The following is a 13,074-nucleotide window of genomic DNA, read 5'->3' on the forward strand; positions in this document are numbered from 1 at the left end:
CAGGGTATTTTCTATCAAAATAAATAAATACTGGAAATAATATTATTTGGGGGAAGAGTCTACTGTATAAGTTATGAGTGCAGTTTATTTTATAAAGTTATTTCAGACTTCTGCCTCCCAAATCTTTTGATGTAAGACTTCTTTACTGCCAATTCAGTAGGAAAAAATTGGTGTTCAGAGCCTACTACGTTGCAGATGAAAAGCGCAGCATCCAGAAATATAAATATTAATTTGCAGAAACTATGAGGATTTGCTGAAACATTTTTAATGCAGGAGCTGTGTGTTAGGCATTGGTAAATGAGAACTGAATCCATAATGGCTAGCAAAGGCTCATTTCAAGAAGTACCCTCTAATGAATGCAATAAAAGAAAGCTGCTCACAGAACAATGAGATATTAATGTGGCCTAATTTATTTAGCTCCGTTCCATTTGTCTAAAATGACAGACTCTTCTCATCAATGTCTTTTCAAATCACACCTTCTAATTAATTTAGCTTCTTATTAGTCTTTATTTAGAGAATTGTTCATTTTGAGACAAGCTTCCTGTGTATGTGTAGGAGGAACAGAGAGTTCAAACATTCAAATTACCTTTCTCTCTTTCACACAAAAGACTAATTCAGAGCCTAGGTGCTTCACATGCAATCTGACCATCTGCAATCCTAGGCCTCTGAGAAAGAAATTGGGTTCATTTATTGTTCAAAACAGTTCAGTTCCATACAGTGATCCAAAGGAAGCAATTTAAATGCAACAGGTTTAATTAGCAAAATATTCTGCTGCAGTACTAGTTTTAACACAGTAATTACTTCTGCTCTGATATTACATCTATGCTCAAAGAGGAGAGCTACATCAGATTAGCAGAAAATAACGGTAAGTATTAATTTGCAAATGTCCATTACTTTCTCTGCTACTTCACAGAGCTAAAAGACTACAAATGGAAACTACAGACACAGCTGTTCACTAAACACAAATAATGGCATAAAAGAAAATAAACCAATCCAGGATGCAGAAAAAAAATAGGCATTATTAGCCTTCACTGTTAAATACAAATACCCCATTGAAATTAGCCAACTTCTGCTTTCTTCACCTTTCCAATCCTCCAGCCAGTTACAACAGCTAAATTAAGTTAATACAAATTAAAAATTTACTTCTCAGTCTATTTTTTTAATGGGAAACTAGGTTTAGAAACCACATGTACAGATCTGGTTTATTTTTCTGCCATATGATGTATAAAGCAGCATAACAGCAGATTAAAATATTATGGGTGGAATATTCACCTCGGCTTGAGAACCTGTTGCAGTTGGAAATGAGCAAAGTATATAAATATCAGTCACTCGTAAGTGGGTGGATAATGGGAATAAATAAAGTCTTGATTCAGAAAGGAACAGAACATTTCAGTGTTTAAGGACAGGATTGTTCTTAAAGAACCTTTAAGGACAGGATTGTTCTTAAAGAACCAGGATTTGAAATAGCCAGCGCTGTTTTGAAATACCACCATTACTGGATATAAACAATTAGGACAATAAACACTTTTTTATTATTTGATTTTTTAAAAAATAATATAAACATAATTACAAATTTATTTTTCAGTCCAGAGAAGCATTCATTCTTAAACATAGACTAAAAATGTTCATATTAGTGTCATTTAAAGACATTTTAATGGATACAAAAGCTAATTCATCCACAAAATCTAAAAGAGGCCAAAAACCAGTTTTCAGAAACCTTTAGCCCGCTGCTGTTGAATACAACAAAAACTATTTAAATTCTAAAATTAAAAATTATCATATGAGCCTGGGCAACCCAAACACACTAGGGCTTCTTAGGAAGAAACTGCAAATTATTTTGGCTTTTGTACTTGAAATATGGGCACAACGAGCTTTGAAGAGCTGCCACACCAAATAATGCTCAGCTCTTGCTAAACGCAGTTCCAGGAGAGTTGAGGAAGAGAAATATGCCCCATGGAGCAGTTGGTAAATACCATTGGTAAAATAGGAGGTTCTTTACAGTGGGAATACAGTGGATTACAGCTGGACTGGAGTTGTGCAAACAGTGGATTTCATAGTTCAGTGCAGTAAAAATAAAAATAAAAATAAATAAACAGGAATCTTCCTAGATTGTTCTGTTTGATTTTTATTTGATTGCAAGGTTTCTGTGGCAAGATTTAAAGCCTAAATGATTAATTTGAGGTTGAACGTTCAATTTTCAGGGTACCTCTCCATTAAAGCTCCTTAAAGTTGCATAGATCGCAGAGGAAAAAAAAAAAAAAAAAAAAGGTGACAGCCATTTTACCAAAAAAAAAAAAAAGTTCCCCCTTCTTTCTTTCGAAGAACACTATTTGGCAGATGTGGCCCAAAGTCATAAATGGCTTTGGTCCAGCACAACAGCACAAAGCTTGTTTTAATAGAATCACGGAATATCCCAGGTTGGAGGGGACCCTCAAGGATCATCAAGTCTAACTCCTTGCTCCACACAGGGCAACCAAAACTCAGCCCCTATATCTGAGAGCACTGTCCAAATGCTCCTTGAACTCCAGCAGGCTCAGTGCTGTGACCACTGCCCTGGGCAGCCTGTCCCAGTGCCCGACCACCTCTGGGTGCAGAACCTTTCCCTAACCCCCAGCCTGACCCTCCCCGGTCCCAGCTCCATGCCGTTCCCTCGGGTCCTGTCCCCAGAGAGCAGAGCTCAGCGCCTGCCCCTCCGCTCCCCCCGTGAGGGAGCTGTAGGCCGCCATGAGGCCTCCCCTTGGCCTGCTCTGCTCTGGGCTGAACAAAGCTGCTCCTCATACATCTTCCCCTCTAGACCCTCCTCCATCTTCATAGCCCTCCTCTGGACACTCCCTAATAGTTTTATGTCCTTCTTATACTGTGGTGCCCAAAACTGCACATAGTACTTGAAGTGAAGCCACAGCAGCACCGAGCAGAGTGAGACAATCCCTTCCCTTGACCGGCTAATCATGCTGTGCTTGATGCACCCCAGGACACAGAAGGCCACCCAGCTTACTCTGCCACAACCTATCTAAAAATACTACAGTCTTTACAGGGAGTGACTACGTGGTGCACCCTTCCAGACTAGCAGCCCTCACCTCCAGAGCAGGGCGGTGCGGGGCCACTGCAGCGGATGGGACCCCAGAAGCCCGCAGTGTGCCTGTTTCAATGGAAATTAAAATACCTCCAATGAGCATAGCCCAGTGAATTGCCCAGTTATCATTAAGAAAAAAAAAAAGAACAAAAAAAAAAAGGAAACTGGAAAAGCTTCCAGATTTTACAGAAGATATCATACGGTGGAGGAAGTTCAAAGCATGACTGATGCTTTAATAACCACCATCCAAGGAAAAGCACTGTAGGCCTACAGCCATTAAGAGTGTGTTCGCACTGAACTTTGATTAAAATTGTATTCCAAGAAAGAAAGTAATATGCGAGAGACATCTGCTCTTTACACATGCCCAGAATGAGGGAAGGTTGAGACAACCGATCAATATACACATATGGTTGCTATTAAAGTGCTATCATTTGCTAACAGTTAGCAAAAAGTAGTATCTGAAATTTCCATAGTAATACCATGTAAGTTATACTTAGATCTGGGAACATCTGCGCTGGCAGCATTGTAATGTTGACTTTTACATATCTTCTACATTTGTTTCCAAAGAAGAGACTAAAACACAGGAATAATATATCCAGGGAGATGGTGATATACTTCCTTACGTATTTAGTTACTTTGTTACTCTGTTTAATATTTGAGAAATAATCCAAACATATTTTTTAGGAGCTCCTTTTTAAAAGCTTGCATTTTCACAAAGACATATTACACAGTTAGATGCTAACATTAAAATAAACAAATTTAACCTAACCCAGATGCCCAAAAATATCTCAAATGAACCTCCCAAATGAACCTCTTCTATTAGAGACAACACCATGGACATTATTTACATGAATTAGTGGATAGTTATGCTACCAACTAAGGAAGGAAGCACCACATTACATTCATGACTGACGTCTAGGTACTGAATTATGTAAAAGGAAGCCATGAAAAACTATAGTTTAAAACACAGCTTTTAGAAATTTATCGTGTCAACGTGTTCAGTTGGTAAGGTAAGCAGACATCATGCTGAGCAGGTGGTCAAAAGTCTTTAGACAATTAGAGTGACCAACTTTGCCTCGAAGGCAAGGTTATTTGTGGGCAGCTGATTCATTCATTTGTAGTGGTTACTACAAAAGAAAAACAAACAAAAAAAATAAACAGTCTAATAAGCTGTCCGTGGCTACAGAAACATATTCCATCCTGGAACCATACTTGGTGTATGACTAATCTGAGAATCCAAAGATGTATACAAGATTTGGCCCAGTTTTAAACATCAGGAAAAAAAAAAAAAAAGGAAAAGGAAAAAAAAAGGCTGAGTACTTGTTGAATGAATTTTGCTGCTGAGCAAAGCTATGAGGACTGGTAGAGGCACTGGAGTTTCTCTGCAGGCAGATGAAAGCTTAATAGATGGAAATTAAAAGATTGTGTTCTGCAGTAATTAATTATTTAGATCTACATGCACTGAAATTTTTGCATGGTGCTGACAAGTGCCCTTTGCAGAGGAGCCTCCAAGCTGCTGATTTGGAGCATCCAGTCTTGCTGCTGCCCAGGTTTCCTGTAGCAGCAGGGAAGGAAGAAGCAATCTAGACAGCAACAGTATTTGCATACAGAGGCCAACTAACGCTTCAGCTTCCTTACCCTAATTACCTGACAATTGTTGAAGAATTATGAAGTAAAGCTTTGTCTAAAAAGTTTTGCCCCATATTGTAGGCATTGTGCTTTGTTCCTGCACTGTAATGTGAACAAGAAAGCCCACAGATCCAGCAGGAGATGAGACTGCATCTGCTGCCACCTCTGTCTCATTTATGCTCATGTAAGTTATCATCGGAAGACTTCCCCTGTCTCTGCACAAGTTTCAGCGGGCACCACTCTTCAGCAAGTAAACCTTCTGGAAGAAAAGGATTCTTTCTTCTCACTTCACTCACCTTCCCCTGGCTATGGGTTTACGGAGCTATAAGGTCCAAGAGTAGTCCAGGACTAATAAGAATGCCAATACTTGGTGTCCTATAACCCGAGGTTAGAGCCCCATTTGCCGATTGGAAAGAACAAACCATATTCCAATGAGCAGCATAATATCTACATCTCAAAAGTCCCATGACACTGGACTTCATGGTTACTAATGTTCAATGTTCTAGGAAGTATGAAGGAGAGTGTTGAAATATTTTACTTTTCTCTCCCTGCTGTTTCTGTCCAGTCAGGAGTTTGTTTTAAAATCCTTTTGCAAAAAGAAAAAAAGATACCATTCCTTGAAGAGCACACTAAGCTGCATTTTGGGAAGCTTATTTCAGAAGACATAGCCCACAAATCCACACTCAACATTTACAAATAAGCTCTTCAGCAAACAACATATTTTTAATATTCCATTAAAAAAAAAATAATTGTTCATACGTTAGATCTCTACTTTAAAATTCTCTTCACAAGCGAGGTAGAGATCACAAAGAGCAGCAGTGGCTTCCACAGTGTCATTTCTCATGTAACGTTTTGAAAATATTACTTCAATGCTTTCAAACAGCAAATGCTTACAAGTCTCACTGCAGCAGTTCAGCAAAGCTGCTGCCTGCAAGCATGGTTAACTGCATTGCAAATCTGCAGCGCTCCATGGAGAATGCTGCCTTCGTAGGAGGCAATCTCCCCCCGTTAAACTTTTAAAACCTTTTTACCATTTTATTTTGCTTATCTGCGCGCAGCCTCAGTAGTCCTTGGTTATTTCCATTTCGGAGCAGTAAGAGTGGCATCTAGTGGGCAGTCTCGTGCTCAGGGATCAGTCCGGGAGCAATCGCTATTCACCTGCTAAATTTATTGCTTTCAGATGCATTTGACTTCATCTGGATTAAACAGCTATGAAGTTACAGCCACCCTCAGCCTTCCCTATTCTAACGGTTGATAGGTGTGTGGAAGTTTTTAGGTCAGCTAGTTAAAATTAAGGAATACAATACCTAAAAATACACTTATGGCTAATTATTTCTAGAATTAACACATTATTAAGACAGTAAGCAAAATGCTCGCATATTGTTTTTAAAAGAATAGGTGGTGGTATTCTGCTTTTGCTAGCGTGTAGGGCATAATACAGTACATAATAAAAGTAAATCCTCAATTGTAAATAAAACACAAAGTATATTTTTGTAGATTTATGTTTTAGATTTAATAGAGACACCACAAGAAATGGAAAATAGTAGTTAGGAGTTCTAAACTTGAGAAAAAAATTATCCAACAAAAAAACACCATGTAGTGGATATTAGCAGTAGTCCAGTGAATACATTCCTCATCAGCAACTACATAAACTGCTGCCTGAAAGTCAAAGGTAACTTATAAATTCTGCTGAAAGCCAGATCACTTAACACTCCTGTGAAAGAGCTCTAACAAGATTTAACACCTTTCTTCACCTCTTTGGAAACAGACGTTTAGGGATAAAACTGCATGGCTGGTTTTCAACCAAGAAACCCCAAACCTGAACATCCAGAATATTTCTGGTTATGGAAACAATTTGATGGCATGCTAGCGATTATGAAAGTGCTCGTATTAAATGATAAAAATTTCACAATAACAACAGTATTAGCTAACTCTTGTGCAAATGCTGTGATAGGGCTGGGATTTGCAAAGCTCCAGATCCTCCTGAGGCACAACTGAAAGCTCCTCTGAGGTCTGCAGTCTCCTTGTCTTCAGGAGTAATTCGGAGAGCAAGTTCTGGAGGACTCTGTTCTTCCTTCATCAGAAAAAGATGTAACCTTCAACAGAAGGGAGATGTCATTCCACAAAGTGTTTCTGTGCTAACCTATAATTTAAGTGGTGGATTGCATGGTCCCAAAATGTAGTGCACACTTTCCCTTGAGAATTTTTTTATGTTACAACAAAAATGTGTAAACGGTAGAGAAAGTAACTAAAAAAAAATCCTACTCTCAGTTGAGTACAGCAAAAAGAGGGAAGGAAAGGATTGTGACAAAGCTATCTACAGTTTAACAAAGCAAGAAGAGAGCAGTCTAGCTATGAAAATAAGTGCTGCCTACTTCCCCCCCCAAAAAAAAAAATAAATTATTCAGCCAAGAGTACGAGACGTCCAGATTTCAACGTCTACTTTCTGTGATTCACAGCACAGAAGCAAACCTCAGTCTTAATGGGTCCTCCATCGGCCTCCCAACCAGAGCAACAATGGCCATTCCTGGGCAGGAAAGGGCAGGAGGGAGTTCAAGAAAAGGAAAAAGCAGAGGTGAAAAGAGAGCAAGTCTTATTTTTTTTTTGCTGCTAGAGGTAGTGTTCCAGTGCAATAATGCGTTAATAACTTAGCATTTCTTAGAGATCCAAACTCAAATTTTCCACAGTCTAGGTAACTATGTGGTATAAAAGCTGTGGTTTATGTCCCCATGATTAGGATAAGAGAGCATGACAAAGCTCTGACTGTCATGCTCTGTGACATTTTCAACATCCAGGTGATCTCTGCAGCCTCCAAGCCACAAATCCTTCTGCATCTACTTTTCATCAGAGACCAATCCATATTTGAGGCAACCTTTGAGAAAATACCCAAGCTCTAATTGTAATATATTAAGAGGAATTTCTAAGCAAAACTTCATGCTCAGTATTAACTATGATGTTTTTAAGAAAAAAAAAAAAAAAAGCTTTCAATCCAAATTATCCGAATAGCAACTTCTTTTTTTTTGACAGTAATGGTACTAAAGAGAAAAGAGAGGAAAGACTCAAACATATAAATCCTTCTCCAACTGGAAAGATACCCTAAATTCAAGTATAAGTCTAGTATTAGCAGACTTACAATAAAACTATCTCTTTAGCATATTTAGTCTCTGGACTGCAGGATTAACATGGAAGTTTTTACTTTACATTGCTATCTCATTAGAGATAAATCTGAGCCATGTACCACCCCCCAACTAGAAAAAGCTTTTTCCAGTGTACAGAGAGAATACTGCACTAAATTCTGACCAGATCATTACTGTGAAAATATGGATAAACTGCAGAATAGCTACAGAGAAAAATGGAAAGAAAGGAGATAGCCACATAGGTCCTTAAACATTAAGCTATCTGATTGAGGGTGGTGAGGCCCTTGCCCAGGCTGCCCAGAGGAGCTGTGGCTGCCCCATCCCTGGCAGTGCCCAAGGCCAGGCTGGATGGGGCTGGGGGCAGCCTGGGCTGCTGGGAGGGGTCCCTGCCCACGGCAGGGGGTTGGAACTGGATCGGCTTTAAGGTCCCTTCCAACCCAAACCGTTCTCTGATTCTGTGGTTCTTTATGGGAAAAAGACTAGCAGTCTATGCAACCTGGTTGATTAATTATTTATGACTTTCTTTGGAGAAATGGAGTGAAAAGACAAAACTGAATCAGAACAAGTTTCAAGCAGGGAGAAAGTATTTTGAAGCTGTTCAACAGCTTCCTGGAAGAGCAATGTGGCTCCCTTTGCTTGGACTGTTTACTATTGAGCCAGCGCAGTGGGGAACGATGAAACAGGAACAATTCTTTTTATTACTGAATATGCAATTAGGAACAAAGGTTACTGCAGGGACTAAGGATTTATTTATGGAAGCAATGACATGCAAATATACTAATGCTTATTTATGCGCACTAATTTTCCAAGTATCACTGAGATGTACTTCAGTCACTTCAAGGATCCCCATTACATTTTCGGTTGGTGCCAAGAACCACTTTGGTGCTGGCAATGTCTTCAATGTGTGATCAGACTAGAGCTGCTCTTGCATCTGTATTCCCAAGGCAAAAATAACTCTGCAAGAAAACATGTTCAGCAGAATGGATTTCTGCATTAATTTTCATTTGGTATTAAAAACAAAGTAGTGGAAGTTTTAACTGGAGTCCAAGAGCTAAGTGCCAAGAGCTCGTATTTGAAGAATTAGTTATTATGGGGTTGCAGGAGACAGTATTCTCATGAAAACATGACTACTGACCATTCCATTCATATTCATTACCGACAACATCTACTAGTTAGGTGAAACTTCCTTTCTGACCTTTACCAAACTTGAAGCTTCCTAGATCTTTGCAGAACAATATTTATTGAGACAGCAGATGACTTTTGTAATCTGAGCTACTGAATTTGTTCCTAAATGTAATTGACTTCAGACATGCATGAAATTATAGTAATAAAGATCTCCATCTTGTTCCCTAGCTGCAAAGTATTACAAAAATTATGGAAAATTATGTTATGCCCACCTAAACACATCAGCAGAAATTCTAAACGCATTCCTTTACAAAGGGGAGGGGAAACTCTTCAAAAGTAGGGTAACTGCACAGAATGCACCCAGTGGACTGATTAAAACTGTTTGGAGCTACCTCAGAAATCTCCACACCTTGCTTTAGTTTGAAATATCAGCATGCCTATAGAAGCCACAGCACCAAGCAAGCCTACAAACAAGTACTGGGACAGCCAGGAACCTCACCTCAAGCTTGGACAGAGAAATGCTAACTGCTTCTGCTGAACTGACTGGACAGAATGAATAATCTGACAGTCTTCAAACAAACTATGTTTAAAACAGCTAAATATATTACATACCTAGGACCACCTATCGGAAGCTGCATCCAGAAGCTATTTCAGAAGCAGCTTTGCTAATAGCAAGAGGTGACAGGAATGAGAAAATCACTGTCCTCCTTGCTTGGTTCAGACCTCAGAGTTCAGTCAGAGAGTTCCAGCACAAAAACATTCATAAGGTTTGTGGACAGATGAACATGACAGCAATAAGTTGGAATAAGGAGGTGATGTCATTCACTATGCAGCATTGATGAGGTCAGTATGGGAATACAGAGTTCTGGTCTCCAAGTTTTAAAATGAGTGATAAATTTTGGAAAGGACATTGAGAGAAGCAAAAGAGATTATCTATGCGATGGAAGAAGCCCTACAGTGAAAAGCCTTTGCCAGTGCAAAAGTCTGCCTTCAGCACAGAGGATGATCTTTTGTATCTCTAAGTAAGCCACAGACAGATGAAATGATATGGGAATGGAGATGTGCAGTAGGACTGGGAAGTATTTTATTCTCCTCAGCTTTATTGCTGCTCATAACTTCTTCTAAGATTTGCAATGTCTCGGATTATGGTAAGAACACATCTGAAAAAACACATTTTTCTGCTTTTGCAGCGCATGCAAAGACCCCAAATTGCTTCCTATTTTATTCACAGAATACATACAACTCACAAGAAATTGCTAACTTTTGAGGATACTTATAAATAGTAATGTGCTTTTTAAAAATAGTGTTTAAAACTAAAATCCATTATTAAAATGGAATTTAGGGGGAGAATTTAAGCTTCAAGTTAAACTTTAGATTTTCCTGGAATTTCAGTGGTTAAATGCAGGAATTGTATATTCAGTATAAAGACTTCTTAAAAGAAGACAGAATATACAAGAGTAGTTTTGTACAAAGCATTTATGCTACAGAAGGAGGAAGCAGCAGTTCATCAAAGATGCAAAACAAAAAAATTGGAAGCCCAGACTACAGGATCAGCAAAAAAAAAAAAAAACACTGGAACTGTATATCACTAATGAGTGCCATACTGTATCTAAATTTCTCCCTCATAGTATATTGCTTATCAAGTAGCAGATTCTTGCTTGGGACAACAAAACTGCAGAGAATACTCTGCCTCTTGCCTCGTCTAAGACTTCACCTGCATGCTCTTCTAGGTAGAAACCATCACTTTTTTCAGCTTGTTTCAACAGAGCTCACAAAAAGGATTTTAATCGTAAATGAAGGAAGATGCCTCTGCCCAAAATATTGTATTCTGAAGTTTCTGCTGGACATAAGAAACTAGTCACACACATTTCAAGAATATTGCTGAACTTATGATGCATATTGACTATTCACCCAGGTCTCTGCACAAAGACTGCTTGGGAGTTCCACTCTTCTGCCCGTGTTTTTCCATCCTCCAGGTATTCAACCACAGCCAAGCCTACCTCCCATTCCGGCCAGAATAAGGTCAGCCAAGGGACCCACTAGAGGGTGATGATACAGGCCTCACTGGAGACCTCTCCAAGCGTCATGTAAACAGAACTGTACACTGACTAATGAAAGCAAAGGGATTAAATGACATTTTAAAAATATAGAGGAAAAATAAGATTCTTGAGAAGATAAAAAACCTACCAGCTTCTATTCCTCACCATATCCTAGCCTTGACTTTCCAGTTAACAAAATGCTGCACGAAAACCAGAAAGATGCCATGTATGAATATAAGCAATTTTCAACGTACCCAGACATCTTTGTTTAATCTACAACAGCATTTTCTCTCAAAAGCATCAACCAAAATCCTCTAATCCAACTTCTGCATATTCAGCACCTGCAGTAGTTTTATGGCATATTTCAGTTCTTTCTTTCATGTCACTGAGAACAGGAGCTGTGGAAGAGTGTTTAAAATATTTGTTCGTATTTTCGGTGTTTATGAATAGACAAGGTAGGAACAGAGCATCCCATTTCTGTCACATCTGGGGCATCACCCTTTCAAATAAAAATGCTCACCCCGAATCCAAGGAAGGGCAGCCCAGCAAACAACCCTCACATTTTAATAAATTCCAGATTTTAACGGCAGCACCCTAAGTCTTTTGTACAAACTTCATTTGCTGCAAAGTTCATATTCCGCCTCAGCCGCTGACTGCTGTCATATTCGGTGCAACTTGTTATGGGTGGAAAGATAAGCAGCAGGGCAGCAGAAAGAGGAGGTTTATCTCTGGCAGCTAATCTCCTCAATCAACAGCACTCAGCTCTGCTTAACAGCCGTTGCCAAGGAACGGGGAGCAGCTTTTCTTATCGGCTTCATAATGTTTCATTGACTATTCAGACTAGAATAGAAAGCTGTGACACTCAGGGTTATGAGCAGCACAAAATGAAAATGGCATATTATGTGGTAGGAAGAAGAGAAATCTTTTAGCCCTCACCTTATCTGGACAGTGACTGTTACTCCAAAAAATAAAAAAATAAAAAATAAAAAAAAATCATTTATCATTTTCTGCTCTGCTTATTTTAATATCACAAAACAAACAGAAAAATATACCTACATAAACAAGATTTTTTTTTTAATGGTGTTGGCAGGTCCTCAGCAATTCCCTGACATTACTGATACCTCTTACACAGAGAGACCAGGGTTGCACAGATCCCTATTACATTACCGCAAAGCAAGTCTTCGCTGCTTATTCTAAAGCTATTGCGAGCAGCTTCAATGTGTTGAGGGATGTCTTCTCACAGTAGGTGGGATCTTCCTCAAACCATGATAACCATGACCAGAATAAGACAATCTATGCAAAACGGACAATATCACATTTCTTTACCAGTGTTACTACTTCTCACTCCTGTCTTCATCCCTGCACACATTCTGATTTTCAGTTCAAATATTCATATTCTTCATGCACAGGAGTAGTAAAACCTTATTGCATCTCTTCTGATTCTGATTTTTAGTATAAACACCATACTGAATAGCTGCTTATGAAAACTTAAATCTGGGCCCATTTGGAATCATCATGAATTATAACTGTTGTTGTATTTGCATGATTTAAACAACACGTACAGGATATTATTATTACTCACCAAAGGCAGTGTTGTAAATAAGTAAGAGAATGTACCTAAATGCATTCACTGTATCACAAAGCAATGATATTATAAAATAAATTTGAAAATATATTTGTTTGCCATTGTATCATCCCAAAGTCACCATATGCAGAGAGCTCTGGCCCCTCCAAGTTTTGTCTTTCATATATTAACATAAGCCCAGAAAATGGGAGGAATATCCTGCGATGAATTTTACATTCATGGAATTCTCTGTCTTTCGTACAAAGTTGAGGTTTGGATTTCAGGCAAATATTTTTAAGTATGTGAATTTGCAACCCATTCTCCTTCCCACAAACTCCAATGCGTTCAGCTACTGTTAAGCACATGACTAAGTTTAAATTCATTGCAAATCTGAGATGTCACTGGGAACATTTTCATGGTCAAAGATAGCTATTCGCTTAAGCAATTGTCTCTAATGCAGCCTCAGTGATCTATGGCTGTAGTGCATTTCTAAAATTTTAGAAAAGC

At 38.8% G+C, this 13,074-nt stretch overlaps 1 protein-coding gene across 4 annotated transcripts in view; it reads right to left on the bottom strand.

Annotated features, from left to right (window-relative positions):
• Positions 1 to 13,074, bottom strand: part of PTPRN2 (protein tyrosine phosphatase receptor type N2) — a 645,529-nt gene that overhangs the window by 482,920 nt on the left and 149,535 nt on the right. The window lies entirely within an intron of this gene.

Source organism: Anser brachyrhynchus (assembly GCF_964034855.1).
Source record: "Anser brachyrhynchus genome assembly, chromosome: 2".
NCBI lineage: Eukaryota > Metazoa > Chordata > Aves > Anseriformes > Anatidae > Anser > Anser brachyrhynchus.